Source organism: Anomaloglossus baeobatrachus, unplaced genomic scaffold (genome assembly GCF_048569485.1).
Source record: "Anomaloglossus baeobatrachus isolate aAnoBae1 unplaced genomic scaffold, aAnoBae1.hap1 Scaffold_622, whole genome shotgun sequence".
Classification (NCBI taxonomy): Eukaryota; Metazoa; Chordata; class Amphibia; order Anura; family Aromobatidae; genus Anomaloglossus; species Anomaloglossus baeobatrachus.
The window spans coordinates 83,420-103,223 of record NW_027444989.1 but is presented as its reverse complement, the minus strand read 5'-3'; the positions used below and the strand labels follow the sequence as shown (position 1 = coordinate 103,223).

At 46.9% G+C, this 19,804-nt stretch overlaps 11 non-coding genes and 1 pseudogene across 11 annotated transcripts; all 12 read left to right on the top strand.

The window, feature by feature from the left end:
• The first annotated feature begins 1,358 nt into the window (after positions 1-1,358).
• Positions 1,359-1,549, top strand: LOC142285881 (U2 spliceosomal RNA). Its single transcript, XR_012747199.1, has one exon. It is a non-coding gene; the product is annotated as a U2 spliceosomal RNA (small nuclear RNA).
• Positions 1,550-3,793: 2,244 nt separating this feature from the next.
• On the top strand, positions 3,794-3,984 carry LOC142285880 (U2 spliceosomal RNA). Its single transcript, XR_012747198.1, has one exon. It is a non-coding gene; the product is annotated as a U2 spliceosomal RNA (small nuclear RNA).
• Positions 3,985-5,371: 1,387 nt separating this feature from the next.
• Positions 5,372-5,562, top strand: LOC142285879 (U2 spliceosomal RNA). Its single transcript, XR_012747197.1, has one exon. It is a non-coding gene; the product is annotated as a U2 spliceosomal RNA (small nuclear RNA).
• Positions 5,563-6,948: 1,386 nt separating this feature from the next.
• Positions 6,949-7,139, top strand: LOC142285878 (U2 spliceosomal RNA). Its single transcript, XR_012747196.1, has one exon. It is a non-coding gene; the product is annotated as a U2 spliceosomal RNA (small nuclear RNA).
• Positions 7,140-8,526: 1,387 nt separating this feature from the next.
• Positions 8,527-8,717, top strand: LOC142285876 (U2 spliceosomal RNA). Its single transcript, XR_012747194.1, has one exon. It is a non-coding gene; the product is annotated as a U2 spliceosomal RNA (small nuclear RNA).
• A 1,387-nt stretch (positions 8,718-10,104) lies between these two features.
• LOC142285875 (U2 spliceosomal RNA) lies at positions 10,105-10,295 on the top strand. The gene has a single exon (XR_012747193.1). It is a non-coding gene; the product is annotated as a U2 spliceosomal RNA (small nuclear RNA).
• A 1,387-nt stretch (positions 10,296-11,682) lies between these two features.
• LOC142285874 (U2 spliceosomal RNA) lies at positions 11,683-11,873 on the top strand. Its single transcript, XR_012747192.1, has one exon. It is a non-coding gene; the product is annotated as a U2 spliceosomal RNA (small nuclear RNA).
• Positions 11,874-13,260: 1,387 nt separating this feature from the next.
• Positions 13,261-13,451, top strand: LOC142285873 (U2 spliceosomal RNA). The gene has a single exon (XR_012747191.1). It is a non-coding gene; the product is annotated as a U2 spliceosomal RNA (small nuclear RNA).
• Positions 13,452-14,838: 1,387 nt separating this feature from the next.
• LOC142285872 (U2 spliceosomal RNA) lies at positions 14,839-15,029 on the top strand. Its single transcript, XR_012747190.1, has one exon. It is a non-coding gene; the product is annotated as a U2 spliceosomal RNA (small nuclear RNA).
• Positions 15,030-16,416: 1,387 nt separating this feature from the next.
• Positions 16,417-16,579, top strand: LOC142285828 (U2 spliceosomal RNA; annotated as a pseudogene).
• A 674-nt stretch (positions 16,580-17,253) lies between these two features.
• LOC142285826 (U2 spliceosomal RNA) lies at positions 17,254-17,449 on the top strand. Its single transcript, XR_012747154.1, has one exon. It is a non-coding gene; the product is annotated as a U2 spliceosomal RNA (small nuclear RNA).
• Positions 17,450-18,836: 1,387 nt separating this feature from the next.
• Positions 18,837-19,027, top strand: LOC142285871 (U2 spliceosomal RNA). The gene has a single exon (XR_012747189.1). It is a non-coding gene; the product is annotated as a U2 spliceosomal RNA (small nuclear RNA).
• The last annotated feature ends 777 nt before the right edge of the window (positions 19,028-19,804 follow it).

The following is a 19,804-nucleotide window of genomic DNA, read 5'->3' as shown; positions in this document are numbered from 1 at the left end:
ATTCACCTGATTCATATTAGCCCGATTTAATGAATTGGAAGAAAGCATACGTCTTCATATGCACCTCAATTTGGCCCATTCACTTTTCACACTTCCTCCTTTTGTTTTTTATCTTTCACACTTTTGACTTTCTTTATTCATCCAAATAGCAAACTCATCACCACTCAACCTGACCAACTCGGCTATGTCCCCGTGCTGCAGTTCTCTGTCTTATCTAGATCATTTGCAATTGAATGGAATAGATCCCTTTTGGACAAAGTGGATTCACCTGCTGCTGCAGTGACCACAGGTGTGATAACATCTAGAATTGGCATCTGGTGCGATCTCTCCGCTTCCACTCCAAAGAAAGTTACCTGTTTATTCCTATCATGCATTGGTTTTTGGGGTTTTCTTTGAGTAATGATGATCTCTTTAGTAGTCTGTTGGCGCCCTCTCCTGGAGGAATAGTTTGCTTGCTCTTGGACATTCTAAAAGAGAGGTCATGATAGACATTGAGCTTCTGAGCTCAATTGGGGACAGTCATGGGTGATGAATGTTTGCAACCTACTGCGAAGCCTCATACCGCAATATAAGGAACGTCAAATACTAAGAAAGGGCGGCCTATGAAAGAATTACTACTTTCAATAAGTACACTTAAACGGCTAATTGGGAATAGAAAAACTGTAAAAAGCCCTCTGAGAAAGCCCCCCTCTAACCTTTGATAGTAAGCTTTTCTGTAGTCTGCCTGTTGATGTATTTTCCGTTTGAACTGTGCACAACATGAAGAGACGGAACACTGGCGGCTTGTCACAATGCCCCCCGATGACATCACAATAGCGCTGCTGCCTAGAAAACAAGCTGCGCAGAAGAAGTTGTTCTTTGGGTGGGAGGGTGGGCTAGTGGAAGGAGGGGGCAATCTCTTTTTTTCCCGGGTGGTAGGGGGATGACAGGAGAAGGGAAGCAGGTGGTGAGAAAGGTACAGAGGGCAGGGTTTGGGGGCTGGGAAGGAAAGGGAAAAGATTAGGGTTTGGGGATGATGAAAGGGCTTTCTACGGGTAAGGATGGCAAAGGGTGGCAGTGACGGAAAGTCAGGCAACCTGTCCTGTCCGTCTTTTTGTATCGTGAATTGGAAAGACTGCAAGGGGGAGGGGAGTTGCTTGCGCCCTAAAGGAGGAGTTATTCAGATTCATTGCAGTGGGCGGCGGCTGCAAAACGCACCATTCTTCTTGTTTTGGCTCTGCAAAGCAGCCTTTTCAAGGGTTGGCTTGGGTGACAAAATGTCTTGTGTAGGCGTGGGTTTGTCTCCCTCTCGCTCTCTCTCCCTAAGATGTGTCCGGCATAGGCCAGGGTGCCACTCGAGGCCCAAACCAATTCTGGTTATCGCTTCTCGGCCTTTTGGCTAAGATCAAGTGTAGTATCTGTTCTTATCAGTTTAATATCTGATACGTCCCCTATCTGGGGACCATATATTAAATGGATTTTTAGAACAGGGAGATGGAAAAAGAGCTTGCTCTGTCCACTCCACGCATTGACCTGGTATTGCAGTACCTCCAGGAACGGTGCACCCCTTCTTAACCCAGTTTCCAAAAGCAGAACTCAATTCACCTGATTCATATTAGCCCGATTTAATGAATTGGAAGAAAGCATACGTCTTCATATGCACCTCAATTTGGCCCATTCACTTTTCACACTTCCTCCTTTTGTTTTTTATCTTTCACACTTTTGACTTTCTTTATTCATCCAAATAGCAAACTCATCACCACTCAACCTGACCAACTCGGCTATGTCCCCGTGCTGCAGTTCTCTGTCTTATCTAGATCATTTGCAATTGAATGGAATAGATCCCTTTTGGACAAAGTGGATTCACCTGCTGCTGCAGTGACCACAGGTGTGATAACATCTAGAATTGGCATCTGGTGCGATCTCTCCGCTTCCACTCCAAAGAAAGTTACCTGTTTATTCCTATCATGCATTGGTTTTTGGGGTTTTCTTTGAGTAATGATGATCTCTTTAGTAGTCTGTTGGCGCCCTCTCCTGGAGGAATAGTTTGCTTGCTCTTGGACATTCTAAAAGAGAGGTCATGATACCGTGTTTCCCCGAAAGTAAGGCCCTGTCTTACATTAATTTTACCCCCAAAAGTCCCACCCTGCCTTACTTTCGGGGGAGGCCTTACATTGGAAAAAAAAATAACACCCCATCCTCCCCCCTGCAGCCTCCCCATTGTTTGAAAGTCCGGCATCCACCCCATCCTCCCCCCTGCAGCCTCCCCATTGTTTGAGAGTCCGGCATCCACCCCATCCTCCCCCCTGCAGCCTCCCCATACAGTGGTTCTGCCCCCCACTCTGCCACCACACACACTGACACATACGGTACCGGTACAGCCCCACACGGCACCCACACACATATCGTACCGGTACCGTACACACACACACACACTGACACATACAGCCCCATACGGCACCAATACACATACCGTACACATACCGTACACACACACGTGTAACTTACCGTTACTTTCCTTCTGTTTCGATCTCCTCTGCGGTGCCGGGCTGACGATTCGGATGCCGGGGACGCTGGACCAATCGGAGCGAGCCTGCAGGCAGTGACGTCGCGGCTGATTCGGCCAATCAGCTGCGAGCCGGCTGACTGGCCAATCACAGCTCGAGCTGATGGCCAGCAGGGAGCCTGTGACGAACAGGCTGATCGGCCAATCAGCATCGAGCAGGAAGGTATCGAGCGGTAAGTTCCTGTACTTTCCCCAGGGCCCCCACCCATATGTGGCCATACTGTCCCCAGTGACCCCACCCATAGGCGGCCTTACATTCCCCGGGCCCCCCCGCTACCCTGCCTTACAATCGGGGGGTGCCCTACATTGGCGGACCCCCCCGAAACCCTCACCCTGCCTTACTTTCGGGGGGGTCCTACTTTCGGGGAAACACGGTAGACATTGAGCTTCTGAGCTCAATTGGGGACAGTCATGGGTGATGAATGTTTGCAACCTACTGCGAAGCCTCATACCGCAATATAAGGAACGTCAAATACTAAGAAAGGGCGGCCTATGAAAGAATTACTACTTTCAATAAGTACACTTAAACGGCTAATTGGGAATAGAAAAACTGTAAAAAGCCCTCTGAGAAAGCCCCCCTCTAACCTTTGATAGTAAGCTTTTCTGTAGTCTGCCTGTTGATGTATTTTCCGTTTGAACTGTGCACAACATGAAGAGACGGAACACTGGCGGCTTGTCACAATGCCCCCCGATGACATCACAATAGCGCTGCTGCCTAGAAAACAAGCTGCGCAGAAGAAGTTGTTCTTTGGGTGGGAGGGTGGGCTAGTGGAAGGAGGGGGCAATCTCTTTTTTTCCCGGGTGGTAGGGGGATGACAGGAGAAGGGAAGCGGGTGGTGAGAAAGGTACAGAGGGCAGGGTTTGGGGGCTGGGAAGGAAAGGGAAAAGATTAGGGTTTGGGGATGATGAAAGGGCTTTCTACGGGTAAGGATGGCAAAGGGTGGCAGTGACGGAAAGTCAGGCAACCTGTCCTGTCCGTCTTTTTGTATCGTGAATTGGAAAGACTGCAAGGGGGAGGGGAGTTGCTTGCGCCCTAAAGGAGGAGTTATTCAGATTCATTGCAGTGGGCGGCGGCTGCAAAACGCACCATTCTTCTTGTTTTGGCTCTGCAAAGCAGCCTTTTCAAGGGTTGGCTTGGGTGACAAAATGTCTTGTGTAGGCGTGGGTTTGTCTCCCTCTCGCTCTCTCTCCCTAAGATGTGTCCGGCATAGGCCAGGGTGCCACTCGAGGCCCAAACCAATTCTGGTTATCGCTTCTCGGCCTTTTGGCTAAGATCAAGTGTAGTATCTGTTCTTATCAGTTTAATATCTGATACGTCCCCTATCTGGGGACCATATATTAAATGGATTTTTAGAACAGGGAGATGGAAAAAGAGCTTGCTCTGTCCACTCCACGCATTGACCTGGTATTGCAGTACCTCCAGGAACGGTGCACCCCTTCTTAACCCAGTTTCCAAAAGCAGAACTCAATTCACCTGATTCATATTAGCCCGATTTAATGAATTGGAAGAAAGCATACGTCTTCATATGCACCTCAATTTGGCCCATTCACTTTTCACACTTCCTCCTTTTGTTTTTTATCTTTCACACTTTTGACTTTCTTTATTCATCCAAATAGCAAACTCATCACCACTCAACCTGACCAACTCGGCTATGTCCCCGTGCTGCAGTTCTCTGTCTTATCTAGATCATTTGCAATTGAATGGAATAGATCCCTTTTGGACAAAGTGGATTCACCTGCTGCTGCAGTGACCACAGGTGTGATAACATCTAGAATTGGCATCTGGTGCGATCTCTCCGCTTCCACTCCAAAGAAAGTTACCTGTTTATTCCTATCATGCATTGGTTTTTGGGGTTTTCTTTGAGTAATGATGATCTCTTTAGTAGTCTGTTGGCGCCCTCTCCTGGAGGAATAGTTTGCTTGCTCTTGGACATTCTAAAAGAGAGGTCATGATAGACATTGAGCTTCTGAGCTCAATTGGGGACAGTCATGGGTGATGAATGTTTGCAACCTACTGCGAAGCCTCATACCGCAATATAAGGAACGTCAAATACTAAGAAAGGGCGGCCTATGAAAGAATTACTACTTTCAATAAGTACACTTAAACGGCTAATTGGGAATAGAAAAACTGTAAAAAGCCCTCTGAGAAAGCCCCCCTCTAACCTTTGATAGTAAGCTTTTCTGTAGTCTGCCTGTTGATGTATTTTCCGTTTGAACTGTGCACAACATGAAGAGACGGAACACTGGCGGCTTGTCACAATGCCCCCCGATGACATCACAATAGCGCTGCTGCCTAGAAAACAAGCTGCGCAGAAGAAGTTGTTCTTTGGGTGGGAGGGTGGGCTAGTGGAAGGAGGGGGCAATCTCTTTTTTTCCCGGGTGGTAGGGGGATGACAGGAGAAGGGAAGCGGGTGGTGAGAAAGGTACAGAGGGCAGGGTTTGGGGGCTGGGAAGGAAAGGGAAAAGATTAGGGTTTGGGGATGATGAAAGGGCTTTCTACGGGTAAGGATGGCAAAGGGTGGCAGTGACGGAAAGTCAGGCAACCTGTCCTGTCCGTCTTTTTGTATCGTGAATTGGAAAGACTGCAAGGGGGAGGGGAGTTGCTTGCGCCCTAAAGGAGGAGTTATTCAGATTCATTGCAGTGGGCGGCGGCTGCAAAACGCACCATTCTTCTTGTTTTGGCTCTGCAAAGCAGCCTTTTCAAGGGTTGGCTTGGGTGACAAAATGTCTTGTGTAGGCGTGGGTTTGTCTCCCTCTCGCTCTCTCTCCCTAAGATGTGTCCGGCATAGGCCAGGGTGCCACTCGAGGCCCAAACCAATTCTGGTTATCGCTTCTCGGCCTTTTGGCTAAGATCAAGTGTAGTATCTGTTCTTATCAGTTTAATATCTGATACGTCCCCTATCTGGGGACCATATATTAAATGGATTTTTAGAACAGGGAGATGGAAAAAGAGCTTGCTCTGTCCACTCCACGCATTGACCTGGTATTGCAGTACCTCCAGGAACGGTGCACCCCTTCTTAACCCAGTTTCCAAAAGCAGAACTCAATTCACCTGATTCATATTAGCCCGATTTAATGAATTGGAAGAAAGCATACGTCTTCATATGCACCTCAATTTGGCCCATTCACTTTTCACACTTCCTCCTTTTGTTTTTTATCTTTCACACTTTTGACTTTCTTTATTCATCCAAATAGCAAACTCATCACCACTCAACCTGACCAACTCGGCTATGTCCCCGTGCTGCAGTTCTCTGTCTTATCTAGATCATTTGCAATTGAATGGAATAGATCCCTTTTGGACAAAGTGGATTCACCTGCTGCTGCAGTGACCACAGGTGTGATAACATCTAGAATTGGCATCTGGTGCGATCTCTCCGCTTCCACTCCAAAGAAAGTTACCTGTTTATTCCTATCATGCATTGGTTTTTGGGGTTTTCTTTGAGTAATGATGATCTCTTTAGTAGTCTGTTGGCGCCCTCTCCTGGAGGAATAGTTTGCTTGCTCTTGGACATTCTAAAAGAGAGGTCATGATAGACATTGAGCTTCTGAGCTCAATTGGGGACAGTCATGGGTGATGAATGTTTGCAACCTACTGCGAAGCCTCATACCGCAATATAAGGAACGTCAAATACTAAGAAAGGGCGGCCTATGAAAGAATTACTACTTTCAATAAGTACACTTAAACGGCTAATTGGGAATAGAAAAACTGTAAAAAGCCCTCTGAGAAAGCCCCCCTCTAACCTTTGATAGTAAGCTTTTCTGTAGTCTGCCTGTTGATGTATTTTCCGTTTGAACTGTGCACAACATGAAGAGACGGAACACTGGCGGCTTGTCACAATGCCCCCCGATGACATCACAATAGCGCTGCTGCCTAGAAAACAAGCTGCGCAGAAGAAGTTGTTCTTTGGGTGGGAGGGTGGGCTAGTGGAAGGAGGGGGCAATCTCTTTTTTTCCCGGGTGGTAGGGGGATGACAGGAGAAGGGAAGCGGGTGGTGAGAAAGGTACAGAGGGCAGGGTTTGGGGGCTGGGAAGGAAAGGGAAAAGATTAGGGTTTGGGGATGATGAAAGGGCTTTCTACGGGTAAGGATGGCAAAGGGTGGCAGTGACGGAAAGTCAGGCAACCTGTCCTGTCCGTCTTTTTGTATCGTGAATTGGAAGACTGCAAGGGGGAGGGGAGTTGCTTGCGCCCTAAAGGAGGAGTTATTCAGATTCATTGCAGTGGGCGGCGGCTGCAAAACGCACCATTCTTCTTGTTTTGGCTCTGCAAAGCAGCCTTTTCAAGGGTTGGCTTGGGTGACAAAATGTCTTGTGTAGGCGTGGGTTTGTCTCCCTCTCGCTCTCTCTCCCTAAGATGTGTCCGGCATAGGCCAGGGTGCCACTCGAGGCCCAAACCAATTCTGGTTATCGCTTCTCGGCCTTTTGGCTAAGATCAAGTGTAGTATCTGTTCTTATCAGTTTAATATCTGATACGTCCCCTATCTGGGGACCATATATTAAATGGATTTTTAGAACAGGGAGATGGAAAAAGAGCTTGCTCTGTCCACTCCACGCATTGACCTGGTATTGCAGTACCTCCAGGAACGGTGCACCCCTTCTTAACCCAGTTTCCAAAAGCAGAACTCAATTCACCTGATTCATATTAGCCCGATTTAATGAATTGGAAGAAAGCATACGTCTTCATATGCACCTCAATTTGGCCCATTCACTTTTCACACTTCCTCCTTTTGTTTTTTATCTTTCACACTTTTGACTTTCTTTATTCATCCAAATAGCAAACTCATCACCACTCAACCTGACCAACTCGGCTATGTCCCCGTGCTGCAGTTCTCTGTCTTATCTAGATCATTTGCAATTGAATGGAATAGATCCCTTTTGGACAAAGTGGATTCACCTGCTGCTGCAGTGACCACAGGTGTGATAACATCTAGAATTGGCATCTGGTGCGATCTCTCCGCTTCCACTCCAAAGAAAGTTACCTGTTTATTCCTATCATGCATTGGTTTTTGGGGTTTTCTTTGAGTAATGATGATCTCTTTAGTAGTCTGTTGGCGCCCTCTCCTGGAGGAATAGTTTGCTTGCTCTTGGACATTCTAAAAGAGAGGTCATGATAGACATTGAGCTTCTGAGCTCAATTGGGGACAGTCATGGGTGATGAATGTTTGCAACCTACTGCGAAGCCTCATACCGCAATATAAGGAACGTCAAATACTAAGAAAGGGCGGCCTATGAAAGAATTACTACTTTCAATAAGTACACTTAAACGGCTAATTGGGAATAGAAAAACTGTAAAAAGCCCTCTGAGAAAGCCCCCCTCTAACCTTTGATAGTAAGCTTTTCTGTAGTCTGCCTGTTGATGTATTTTCCGTTTGAACTGTGCACAACATGAAGAGACGGAACACTGGCGGCTTGTCACAATGCCCCCCGATGACATCACAATAGCGCTGCTGCCTAGAAAACAAGCTGCGCAGAAGAAGTTGTTCTTTGGGTGGGAGGGTGGGCTAGTGGAAGGAGGGGGCAATCTCTTTTTTTCCCGGGTGGTAGGGGGATGACAGGAGAAGGGAAGCGGGTGGTGAGAAAGGTACAGAGGGCAGGGTTTGGGGGCTGGGAAGGAAAGGGAAAAGATTAGGGTTTGGGGATGATGAAAGGGCTTTCTACGGGTAAGGATGGCAAAGGGTGGCAGTGACGGAAAGTCAGGCAACCTGTCCTGTCCGTCTTTTTGTATCGTGAATTGGAAAGACTGCAAGGGGGAGGGGAGTTGCTTGCGCCCTAAAGGAGGAGTTATTCAGATTCATTGCAGTGGGCGGCGGCTGCAAAACGCACCATTCTTCTTGTTTTGGCTCTGCAAAGCAGCCTTTTCAAGGGTTGGCTTGGGTGACAAAATGTCTTGTGTAGGCGTGGGTTTGTCTCCCTCTCGCTCTCTCTCCCTAAGATGTGTCCGGCATAGGCCAGGGTGCCACTCGAGGCCCAAACCAATTCTGGTTATCGCTTCTCGGCCTTTTGGCTAAGATCAAGTGTAGTATCTGTTCTTATCAGTTTAATATCTGATACGTCCCCTATCTGGGGACCATATATTAAATGGATTTTTAGAACAGGGAGATGGAAAAAGAGCTTGCTCTGTCCACTCCACGCATTGACCTGGTATTGCAGTACCTCCAGGAACGGTGCACCCCTTCTTAACCCAGTTTCCAAAAGCAGAACTCAATTCACCTGATTCATATTAGCCCGATTTAATGAATTGGAAGAAAGCATACGTCTTCATATGCACCTCAATTTGGCCCATTCACTTTTCACACTTCCTCCTTTTGTTTTTTATCTTTCACACTTTTGACTTTCTTTATTCATCCAAATAGCAAACTCATCACCACTCAACCTGACCAACTCGGCTATGTCCCCGTGCTGCAGTTCTCTGTCTTATCTAGATCATTTGCAATTGAATGGAATAGATCCCTTTTGGACAAAGTGGATTCACCTGCTGCTGCAGTGACCACAGGTGTGATAACATCTAGAATTGGCATCTGGTGCGATCTCTCCGCTTCCACTCCAAAGAAAGTTACCTGTTTATTCCTATCATGCATTGGTTTTTGGGGTTTTCTTTGAGTAATGATGATCTCTTTAGTAGTCTGTTGGCGCCCTCTCCTGGAGGAATAGTTTGCTTGCTCTTGGACATTCTAAAAGAGAGGTCATGATAGACATTGAGCTTCTGAGCTCAATTGGGGACAGTCATGGGTGATGAATGTTTGCAACCTACTGCGAAGCCTCATACCGCAATATAAGGAACGTCAAATACTAAGAAAGGGCGGCCTATGAAAGAATTACTACTTTCAATAAGTACACTTAAACGGCTAATTGGGAATAGAAAAACTGTAAAAAGCCCTCTGAGAAAGCCCCCCTCTAACCTTTGATAGTAAGCTTTTCTGTAGTCTGCCTGTTGATGTATTTTCCGTTTGAACTGTGCACAACATGAAGAGACGGAACACTGGCGGCTTGTCACAATGCCCCCCGATGACATCACAATAGCGCTGCTGCCTAGAAAACAAGCTGCGCAGAAGAAGTTGTTCTTTGGGTGGGAGGGTGGGCTAGTGGAAGGAGGGGGCAATCTCTTTTTTTCCCGGGTGGTAGGGGGATGACAGGAGAAGGGAAGCGGGTGGTGAGAAAGGTACAGAGGGCAGGGTTTGGGGGCTGGGAAGGAAAGGGAAAAGATTAGGGTTTGGGGATGATGAAAGGGCTTTCTACGGGTAAGGATGGCAAAGGGTGGCAGTGACGGAAAGTCAGGCAACCTGTCCTGTCCGTCTTTTTGTATCGTGAATTGGAAAGACTGCAAGGGGGAGGGGAGTTGCTTGCGCCCTAAAGGAGGAGTTATTCAGATTCATTGCAGTGGGCGGCGGCTGCAAAACGCACCATTCTTCTTGTTTTGGCTCTGCAAAGCAGCCTTTTCAAGGGTTGGCTTGGGTGACAAAATGTCTTGTGTAGGCGTGGGTTTGTCTCCCTCTCGCTCTCTCTCCCTAAGATGTGTCCGGCATAGGCCAGGGTGCCACTCGAGGCCCAAACCAATTCTGGTTATCGCTTCTCGGCCTTTTGGCTAAGATCAAGTGTAGTATCTGTTCTTATCAGTTTAATATCTGATACGTCCCCTATCTGGGGACCATATATTAAATGGATTTTTAGAACAGGGAGATGGAAAAAGAGCTTGCTCTGTCCACTCCACGCATTGACCTGGTATTGCAGTACCTCCAGGAACGGTGCACCCCTTCTTAACCCAGTTTCCAAAAGCAGAACTCAATTCACCTGATTCATATTAGCCCGATTTAATGAATTGGAAGAAAGCATACGTCTTCATATGCACCTCAATTTGGCCCATTCACTTTTCACACTTCCTCCTTTTGTTTTTTATCTTTCACACTTTTGACTTTCTTTATTCATCCAAATAGCAAACTCATCACCACTCAACCTGACCAACTCGGCTATGTCCCCGTGCTGCAGTTCTCTGTCTTATCTAGATCATTTGCAATTGAATGGAATAGATCCCTTTTGGACAAAGTGGATTCACCTGCTGCTGCAGTGACCACAGGTGTGATAACATCTAGAATTGGCATCTGGTGCGATCTCTCCGCTTCCACTCCAAAGAAAGTTACCTGTTTATTCCTATCATGCATTGGTTTTTGGGGTTTTCTTTGAGTAATGATGATCTCTTTAGTAGTCTGTTGGCGCCCTCTCCTGGAGGAATAGTTTGCTTGCTCTTGGACATTCTAAAAGAGAGGTCATGATAGACATTGAGCTTCTGAGCTCAATTGGGGACAGTCATGGGTGATGAATGTTTGCAACCTACTGCGAAGCCTCATACCGCAATATAAGGAACGTCAAATACTAAGAAAGGGCGGCCTATGAAAGAATTACTACTTTCAATAAGTACACTTAAACGGCTAATTGGGAATAGAAAAACTGTAAAAAGCCCTCTGAGAAAGCCCCCCTCTAACCTTTGATAGTAAGCTTTTCTGTAGTCTGCCTGTTGATGTATTTTCCGTTTGAACTGTGCACAACATGAAGAGACGGAACACTGGCGGCTTGTCACAATGCCCCCCGATGACATCACAATAGCGCTGCTGCCTAGAAAACAAGCTGCGCAGAAGAAGTTGTTCTTTGGGTGGGAGGGTGGGCTAGTGGAAGGAGGGGGCAATCTCTTTTTTTCCCGGGTGGTAGGGGGATGACAGGAGAAGGGAAGCGGGTGGTGAGAAAGGTACAGAGGGCAGGGTTTGGGGGCTGGGAAGGAAAGGGAAAAGATTAGGGTTTGGGGATGATGAAAGGGCTTTCTACGGGTAAGGATGGCAAAGGGTGGCAGTGACGGAAAGTCAGGCAACCTGTCCTGTCCGTCTTTTTGTATCGTGAATTGGAAAGACTGCAAGGGGGAGGGGAGTTGCTTGCGCCCTAAAGGAGGAGTTATTCAGATTCATTGCAGTGGGCGGCGGCTGCAAAACGCACCATTCTTCTTGTTTTGGCTCTGCAAAGCAGCCTTTTCAAGGGTTGGCTTGGGTGACAAAATGTCTTGTGTAGGCGTGGGTTTGTCTCCCTCTCGCTCTCTCTCCCTAAGATGTGTCCGGCATAGGCCAGGGTGCCACTCGAGGCCCAAACCAATTCTGGTTATCGCTTCTCGGCCTTTTGGCTAAGATCAAGTGTAGTATCTGTTCTTATCAGTTTAATATCTGATACGTCCCCTATCTGGGGACCATATATTAAATGGATTTTTAGAACAGGGAGATGGAAAAAGAGCTTGCTCTGTCCACTCCACGCATTGACCTGGTATTGCAGTACCTCCAGGAACGGTGCACCCCTTCTTAACCCAGTTTCCAAAAGCAGAACTCAATTCACCTGATTCATATTAGCCCGATTTAATGAATTGGAAGAAAGCATACGTCTTCATATGCACCTCAATTTGGCCCATTCACTTTTCACACTTCCTCCTTTTGTTTTTTATCTTTCACACTTTTGACTTTCTTTATTCATCCAAATAGCAAACTCATCACCACTCAACCTGACCAACTCGGCTATGTCCCCGTGCTGCAGTTCTCTGTCTTATCTAGATCATTTGCAATTGAATGGAATAGATCCCTTTTGGACAAAGTGGATTCACCTGCTGCTGCAGTGACCACAGGTGTGATAACATCTAGAATTGGCATCTGGTGCGATCTCTCCGCTTCCACTCCAAAGAAAGTTACCTGTTTATTCCTATCATGCATTGGTTTTTGGGGTTTTCTTTGAGTAATGATGATCTCTTTAGTAGTCTGTTGGCGCCCTCTCCTGGAGGAATAGTTTGCTTGCTCTTGGACATTCTAAAAGAGAGGTCATGATAGACATTGAGCTTCTGAGCTCAATTGGGGACAGTCATGGGTGATGAATGTTTGCAACCTACTGCGAAGCCTCATACCGCAATATAAGGAACGTCAAATACTAAGAAAGGGCGGCCTATGAAAGAATTACTACTTTCAATAAGTACACTTAAACGGCTAATTGGGAATAGAAAAACTGTAAAAAGCCCTCTGAGAAAGCCCCCCTCTAACCTTTGATAGTAAGCTTTTCTGTAGTCTGCCTGTTGATGTATTTTCCGTTTGAACTGTGCACAACATGAAGAGACGGAACACTGGCGGCTTGTCACAATGCCCCCCGATGACATCACAATAGCGCTGCTGCCTAGAAAACAAGCTGCGCAGAAGAAGTTGTTCTTTGGGTGGGAGGGTGGGCTAGTGGAAGGAGGGGGCAATCTCTTTTTTTCCCGGGTGGTAGGGGGATGACAGGAGAAGGGAAGCGGGTGGTGAGAAAGGTACAGAGGGCAGGGTTTGGGGGCTGGGAAGGAAAGGGAAAAGATTAGGGTTTGGGGATGATGAAAGGGCTTTCTACGGGTAAGGATGGCAAAGGGTGGCAGTGACGGAAAGTCAGGCAACCTGTCCTGTCCGTCTTTTTGTATCGTGAATTGGAAAGACTGCAAGGGGGAGGGGAGTTGCTTGCGCCCTAAAGGAGGAGTTATTCAGATTCATTGCAGTGGGCGGCGGCTGCAAAACGCACCATTCTTCTTGTTTTGGCTCTGCAAAGCAGCCTTTTCAAGGGTTGGCTTGGGTGACAAAATGTCTTGTGTAGGCGTGGGTTTGTCTCCCTCTCGCTCTCTCTCCCTAAGATGTGTCCGGCATAGGCCAGGGTGCCACTCGAGGCCCAAACCAATTCTGGTTATCGCTTCTCGGCCTTTTGGCTAAGATCAAGTGTAGTATCTGTTCTTATCAGTTTAATATCTGATACGTCCCCTATCTGGGGACCATATATTAAATGGATTTTTAGAACAGGGAGATGGAAAAAGAGCTTGCTCTGTCCACTCCACGCATTGACCTGGTATTGCAGTACCTCCAGGAACGGTGCACCCCTTCTTAACCCAGTTTCCAAAAGCAGAACTCAATTCACCTGATTCATATTAGCCCGATTTAATGAATTGGAAGAAAGCATACGTCTTCATATGCACCTCAATTTGGCCCATTCACTTTTCACACTTCCTCCTTTTGTTTTTTATCTTTCACACTTTTGACTTTCTTTATTCATCCAAATAGCAAACTCATCACCACTCAACCTGACCAACTCGGCTATGTCCCCGTGCTGCAGTTCTCTGTCTTATCTAGATCATTTGCAATTGAATGGAATAGATCCCTTTTGGACAAAGTGGATTCACCTGCTGCTGCAGTGACCACAGGTGTGATAACATCTAGAATTGGCATCTGGTGCGATCTCTCCGCTTCCACTCCAAAGAAAGTTACCTGTTTATTCCTATCATGCATTGGTTTTTGGGGTTTTCTTTGAGTAATGATGATCTCTTTAGTAGTCTGTTGGCGCCCTCTCCTGGAGGAATAGTTTGCTTGCTCTTGGACATTCTAAAAGAGAGGTCATGATAGACATTGAGCTTCTGAGCTCAATTGGGGACAGTCATGGGTGATGAATGTTTGCAACCTACTGCGAAGCCTCATACCGCAATATAAGGAACGTCAAATACTAAGAAAGGGCGGCCTATGAAAGAATTACTACTTTCAATAAGTACACTTAAACGGCTAATTGGGAATAGAAAAACTGTAAAAAGCCCTCTGAGAAAGCCCCCCTCTAACCTTTGATAGTAAGCTTTTCTGTAGTCTGCCTGTTGATGTATTTTCCGTTTGAACTGTGCACAACATGAAGAGACGGAACACTGGCGGCTTGTCACAATGCCCCCCGATGACATCACAATAGCGCTGCTGCCTAGAAAACAAGCTGCGCAGAAGAAGTTGTTCTTTGGGTGGGAGGGTGGGCTAGTGGAAGGAGGGGGCAATCTCTTTTTTTCCCGGGTGGTAGGGGGATGACAGGAGAAGGGAAGCGGGTGGTGAGAAAGGTACAGAGGGCAGGGTTTGGGGGCTGGGAAGGAAAGGGAAAAGATTAGGGTTTGGGGATGATGAAAGGGCTTTCTACGGGTAAGGATGGCAAAGGGTGGCAGTGACGGAAAGTCAGGCAACCTGTCCTGTCCGTCTTTTTGTATCGTGAATTGGAAAGACTGCAAGGGGGAGGGGAGTTGCTTGCGCCCTAAAGGAGGAGTTATTCAGATTCATTGCAGTGGGCGGCGGCTGCAAAACGCACCATTCTTCTTGTTTTGGCTCTGCAAAGCAGCCTTTTCAAGGGTTGGCTTGGGTGACAAAATGTCTTGTGTAGGCGTGGGTTTGTCTCCCTCTCGCTCTCTCTCCCTAAGATGTGTCCGGCATAGGCCAGGGTGCCACTCGAGGCCCAAACCAATTCTGGTTATCGCTTCTCGGCCTTTTGGCTAAGATCAAGTGTAGTATCTGTTCTTATCAGTTTAATATCTGATACGTCCCCTATCTGGGGACCATATATTAAATGGATTTTTAGAACAGGGAGATGGAAAAAGAGCTTGCTCTGTCCACTCCACGCATTGACCTGGTATTGCAGTACCTCCAGGAACGGTGCACCCCTTCTTAACCCAGTTTCCAAAAGCAGAACTCAATTCACCTGATTCATATTAGCCCGATTTAATGAATTGGAAGAAAGCATACGTCTTCATATGCACCTCAATTTGGCCCATTCACTTTTCACACTTCCTCCTTTTGTTTTTTATCTTTCACACTTTTGACTTTCTTTATTCATCCAAATAGCAAACTCATCACCACTCAACCTGACCAACTCGGCTATGTCCCCGTGCTGCAGTTCTCTGTCTTATCTAGATCATTTGCAATTGAATGGAATAGATCCCTTTTGGACAAAGTGGATTCACCTGCTGCTGCAGTGACCACAGGTGTGATAACATCTAGAATTGGCATCTGGTGCGATCTCTCCGCTTCCACTCCAAAGAAAGTTACCTGTTTATTCCTATCATGCATTGGTTTTTGGGGTTTTCTTTGAGTAATGATGATCTCTTTAGTAGTCTGTTGGCGCCCTCTCCTGGAGGAATAGTTTGCTTGCTCTTGGACATTCTAAAAGAGAGGTCATGATAGACATTGAGCTTCTGAGCTCAATTGGGGACAGTCATGGGTGATGAATGTTTGCAACCTACTGCGAAGCCTCATACCGCAATATAAGGAACGTCAAATACTAAGAAAGGGCGGCCTATGAAAGAATTACTACTTTCAATAAGTACACTTAAACGGCTAATTGGGAATAGAAAAACTGTAAAAAGCCCTCTGAGAAAGCCCCCCTCTAACCTTTGATAGTAAGCTTTTCTGTAGTCTGCCTGTTGATGTATTTTCCGTTTGAACTGTGCACAACATGAAGAGACGGAACACTGGCGGCTTGTCACAATGCCCCCCGATGACATCACAATAGCGCTGCTGCCTAGAAAACAAGCTGCGCAGAAGAAGTTGTTCTTTGGGTGGGAGGGTGGGCTAGTGGAAGGAGGGGGCAATCTCTTTTTTTCCCGGGTGGTAGGGGGATGACAGGAGAAGGGAAGCGGGTGGTGAGAAAGGTACAGAGGGCAGGGTTTGGGGGCTGGGAAGGAAAGGGAAAAGATTAGGGTTTGGGGATGATGAAAGGGCTTTCTACGGGTAAGGATGGCAAAGGGTGGCAGTGACGGAAAGTCAGGCAACCTGTCCTGTCCGTCTTTTTGTATCGTGAATTGGAAAGACTGCAAGGGGGAGGGGAGTTGCTTGCGCCCTAAAGGAGGAGTTATTCAGATTCATTGCAGTGGGCGGCGGCTGCAAAACGCACCATTCTTCTTGTTTTGGCTCTGCAAAGCAGCCTTTTCAAGGGTTGGCTTGGGTGACAAAATGTCTTGTGTAGGCGTGGGTTTGTCTCCCTCTCGCTCTCTCTCCCTAAGATGTGTCCGGCATAGGCCAGGGTGCCACTCGAGGCCCAAACCAATTCTGGTTATCGCTTCTCGGCCTTTTGGCTAAGATCAAGTGTAGTATCTGTTCTTATCACGGCCTTTTGGCTAAGATCAAGTGTAGTATCGTTCGAAAAGGTGGTTTAAGGCTCCGGCCACCTTAGTACAATGATGCAATGCACACTGGAAGGTTGCGCTTGTTAGTACTTTGGGAGGATAGTATATCCATCTAGAGAAAACCATGGCCCTATCAGGATCGAGGCTATTAGACTGAGTAAGTGTGGGGGTTATGGTGCAATGTGCCCCAGGAATGGACACCCTGGAGGGAGTCTGAACTTGCTAGGTTGGGACCCTGGTAAGCCTCAGACTCTGTCGCACGCCGCGCCTTGCCTATTCATACTTTCCAAGCATATTGCCCTATCCCGGCCTTCTGGCTAAGAAGGGAAATTTTTATAATCCCGGTCGGAGGTCCGGTCAGCTTTGGGCTGAGAAACCAACACCCGGTTGGAGGTCCGGGTCAGCTTTGGCTGAGAAACCAACACCGGTTGGAGGTCCGGTTAGCCTTGGGCTGAGAAACCAACACCCGGTTGGAGGTCCGGTCAGCCTTGGGCTGAGAAACCAACACCGGTTGACGGTCCGGGCAGTCTCGGCTGCGAAACCAACGACTAGTAGCTCCCTACTCCACTTGGGTAAGATGCCTCGGTGGACGCTGGGAGCAACAACAAGGCTCAACCAGGCTTCGGCTTGGGGGAGCACCGAAGATCCCTGACCCTCGCTGTGGCCTTCTGGCTCGGAGGAACGGGTTGATTTTTGGGGATCCTCTTCTCACGGAGGGGTCCACACGAATCCTAGCCTTTGCACTGTTTTTGGTGTGACTTCGGTCATGCATTTTTGCGGTGCTTTGGAAAGCTTCATTAAATCAAAAATCTGTTCTTATCAGTTTAATATCTGATACGTCCCTTATCTGGGGACCATATATTAAATGGATTTTTAGAACAGGGAGATGGAAAAAGAGCTTGCTCTGTCCACTCCACGCATTGACCTGGTATTGCAGTACCTCCAGGAACGGTGCACCCCTTCTTAACCCAGTTTCCAAAAGCAGAACTCAATTCACCTGATTCATATTAGCCCGATTTAATGAATTGGAAGAAAGCATACGTCTTCATATGCACCTCAATTTGGCCCATTCACTTTTCACACTTCCTCCTTTTGTTTTTTATCTTTCACACTTTTGACTTTCTTTATTCATCCAAATAGCAAACTCATCACCACTCAACCTGACCAACTCGGCTATGTCCCCGTGCTGCAGTTCTCTGTCTTATCTAGATCATTTGCAATTGAATGGAATAGATCCCTTTTGGACAAAGTGGATTCACCTGCTGCTGCAGTGACCACAGGTGTGATAACATCTAGAATTGGCATCTGGTGCGATCTCTCCGCTTCCACTCCAAAGAAAGTTACCTGTTTATTCCTATCATGCATTGGTTTTTGGGGTTTTCTTTGAGTAATGATGATCTCTTTAGTAGTCTGTTGGCGCCCTCTCCTGGAGGAATAGTTTGCTTGCTCTTGGACATTCTAAAAGAGAGGTCATGATAGACATTGAGCTTCTGAGCTCAATTGGGGACAGTCATGGGTGATGAATGTTTGCAACCTACTGCGAAGCCTCATACCGCAATATAAGGAACGTCAAATACTAAGAAAGGGCGGCCTATGAAAGAATTACTACTTTCAATAAGTACACTTAAACGGCTAATTGGGAATAGAAAAACTGTAAAAAGCCCTCTGAGAAAGCCCCCCTCTAACCTTTGATAGTAAGCTTTTCTGTAGTCTGCCTGTTGATGTATTTTCCGTTTGAACTGTGCACAACATGAAGAGACGGAACACTGGCGGCTTGTCACAATGCCCCCCGATGACATCACAATAGCGCTGCTGCCTAGAAAACAAGCTGCGCAGAAGAAGTTGTTCTTTGGGTGGGAGGGTGGGCTAGTGGAAGGAGGGGGCAATCTCTTTTTTTCCCGGGTGGTAGGGGGATGACAGGAGAAGGGAAGCGGGTGGTGAGAAAGGTACAGAGGGCAGGGTTTGGGGGCTGGGAAGGAAAGGGAAAAGATTAGGGTTTGGGGATGATGAAAGGGCTTTCTACGGGTAAGGATGGCAAAGGGTGGCAGTGACGGAAAGTCAGGCAACCTGTCCTGTCCGTCTTTTTGTATCGTGAATTGGAAAGACTGCAAGGGGGAGGGGAGTTGCTTGCGCCCTAAAGGAGGAGTTATTCAGATTCATTGCAGTGGGCGGCGGCTGCAAAACGCACCATTCTTCTTGTTTTGGCTCTGCAAAGCAGCCTTTTCAAGGGTTGGCTTGGGTGACAAAATGTCTTGTGTAGGCGTGGGTTTGTCTCCCTCTCGCTCTCTCTCCCTAAGATGTGTCCGGCATAGGCCAGGGTGCCACTCGAGGCCCAAACCAATTCTGGTTATCGCTTCTCGGCCTTTTGGCTAAGATCAAGTGTAGTATCTGTTCTTATCAGTTTAATATCTGATACGTCCCCTATCTGGGGACCATATATTAAATGGATTTTTAGAACAGGGAGATGGAAAAAGAGCTTGCTCTGTCCACTCCACGCATTGACCTGGTATTGCAGTACCTCCAGGAACGGTGCACCCCTTCTTAACCCAGTTTCCAAAAGCAGAACTCAATTCACCTGATTCATATTAGCCCGATTTAATGAATTGGAAGAAAGCATACGTCTTCATATGCACCTCAATTTGGCCCATTCACTTTTCACACTTCCTCCTTTTGTTTTTTATCTTTCACACTTTTGACTTTCTTTATTCATCCAAATAGCAAACTCATCACCACTCAACCTGACCAACTCGGCTATGTCCCCGTGCTGCAGTTCTCTGTCTTATCTAGATCATTTGCAATTGAATGGAATAGATCCCTTTTGGACAAAGTGGATTCACCTGCTGCTGCAGTGACCACAGGTGTGATAACATCTAGAATTGGCATCTGGTGCGATCTCTCCGCTTCCACTCCAAAGAAAGTTACCTGTTTATTCCTATCATGCATTGGTTTTTGGGGTTTTCTTTGAGTAATGATGATCTCTTTAGTAGTCTGTTGGCGCCCTCTCCTGGAGGAATAGTTTGCTTGCTCTTGGACATTCTAAAAGAGAGGTCATGATAGACATTGAGCTTCTGAGCTCAATTGGGGACAGTCATGGGTGATGAATGTTTGCAACCTACTGCGAAGCCTCATACCGCAATATAAGGAACGTCAAATACTAAGAAAGGGCGGCCTATGAAAGAATTACTACTTTCAATAAGTACACTTAAACGGCTAATTGGGAATAGAAAAACTGTAAAAAGCCCTCTGAGAAAGCCCCCCTCTAACCTTTGATAGTAAGCTTTTCTGTAGTCTGCCTGTTGATGTATTTTCCGTTTGAA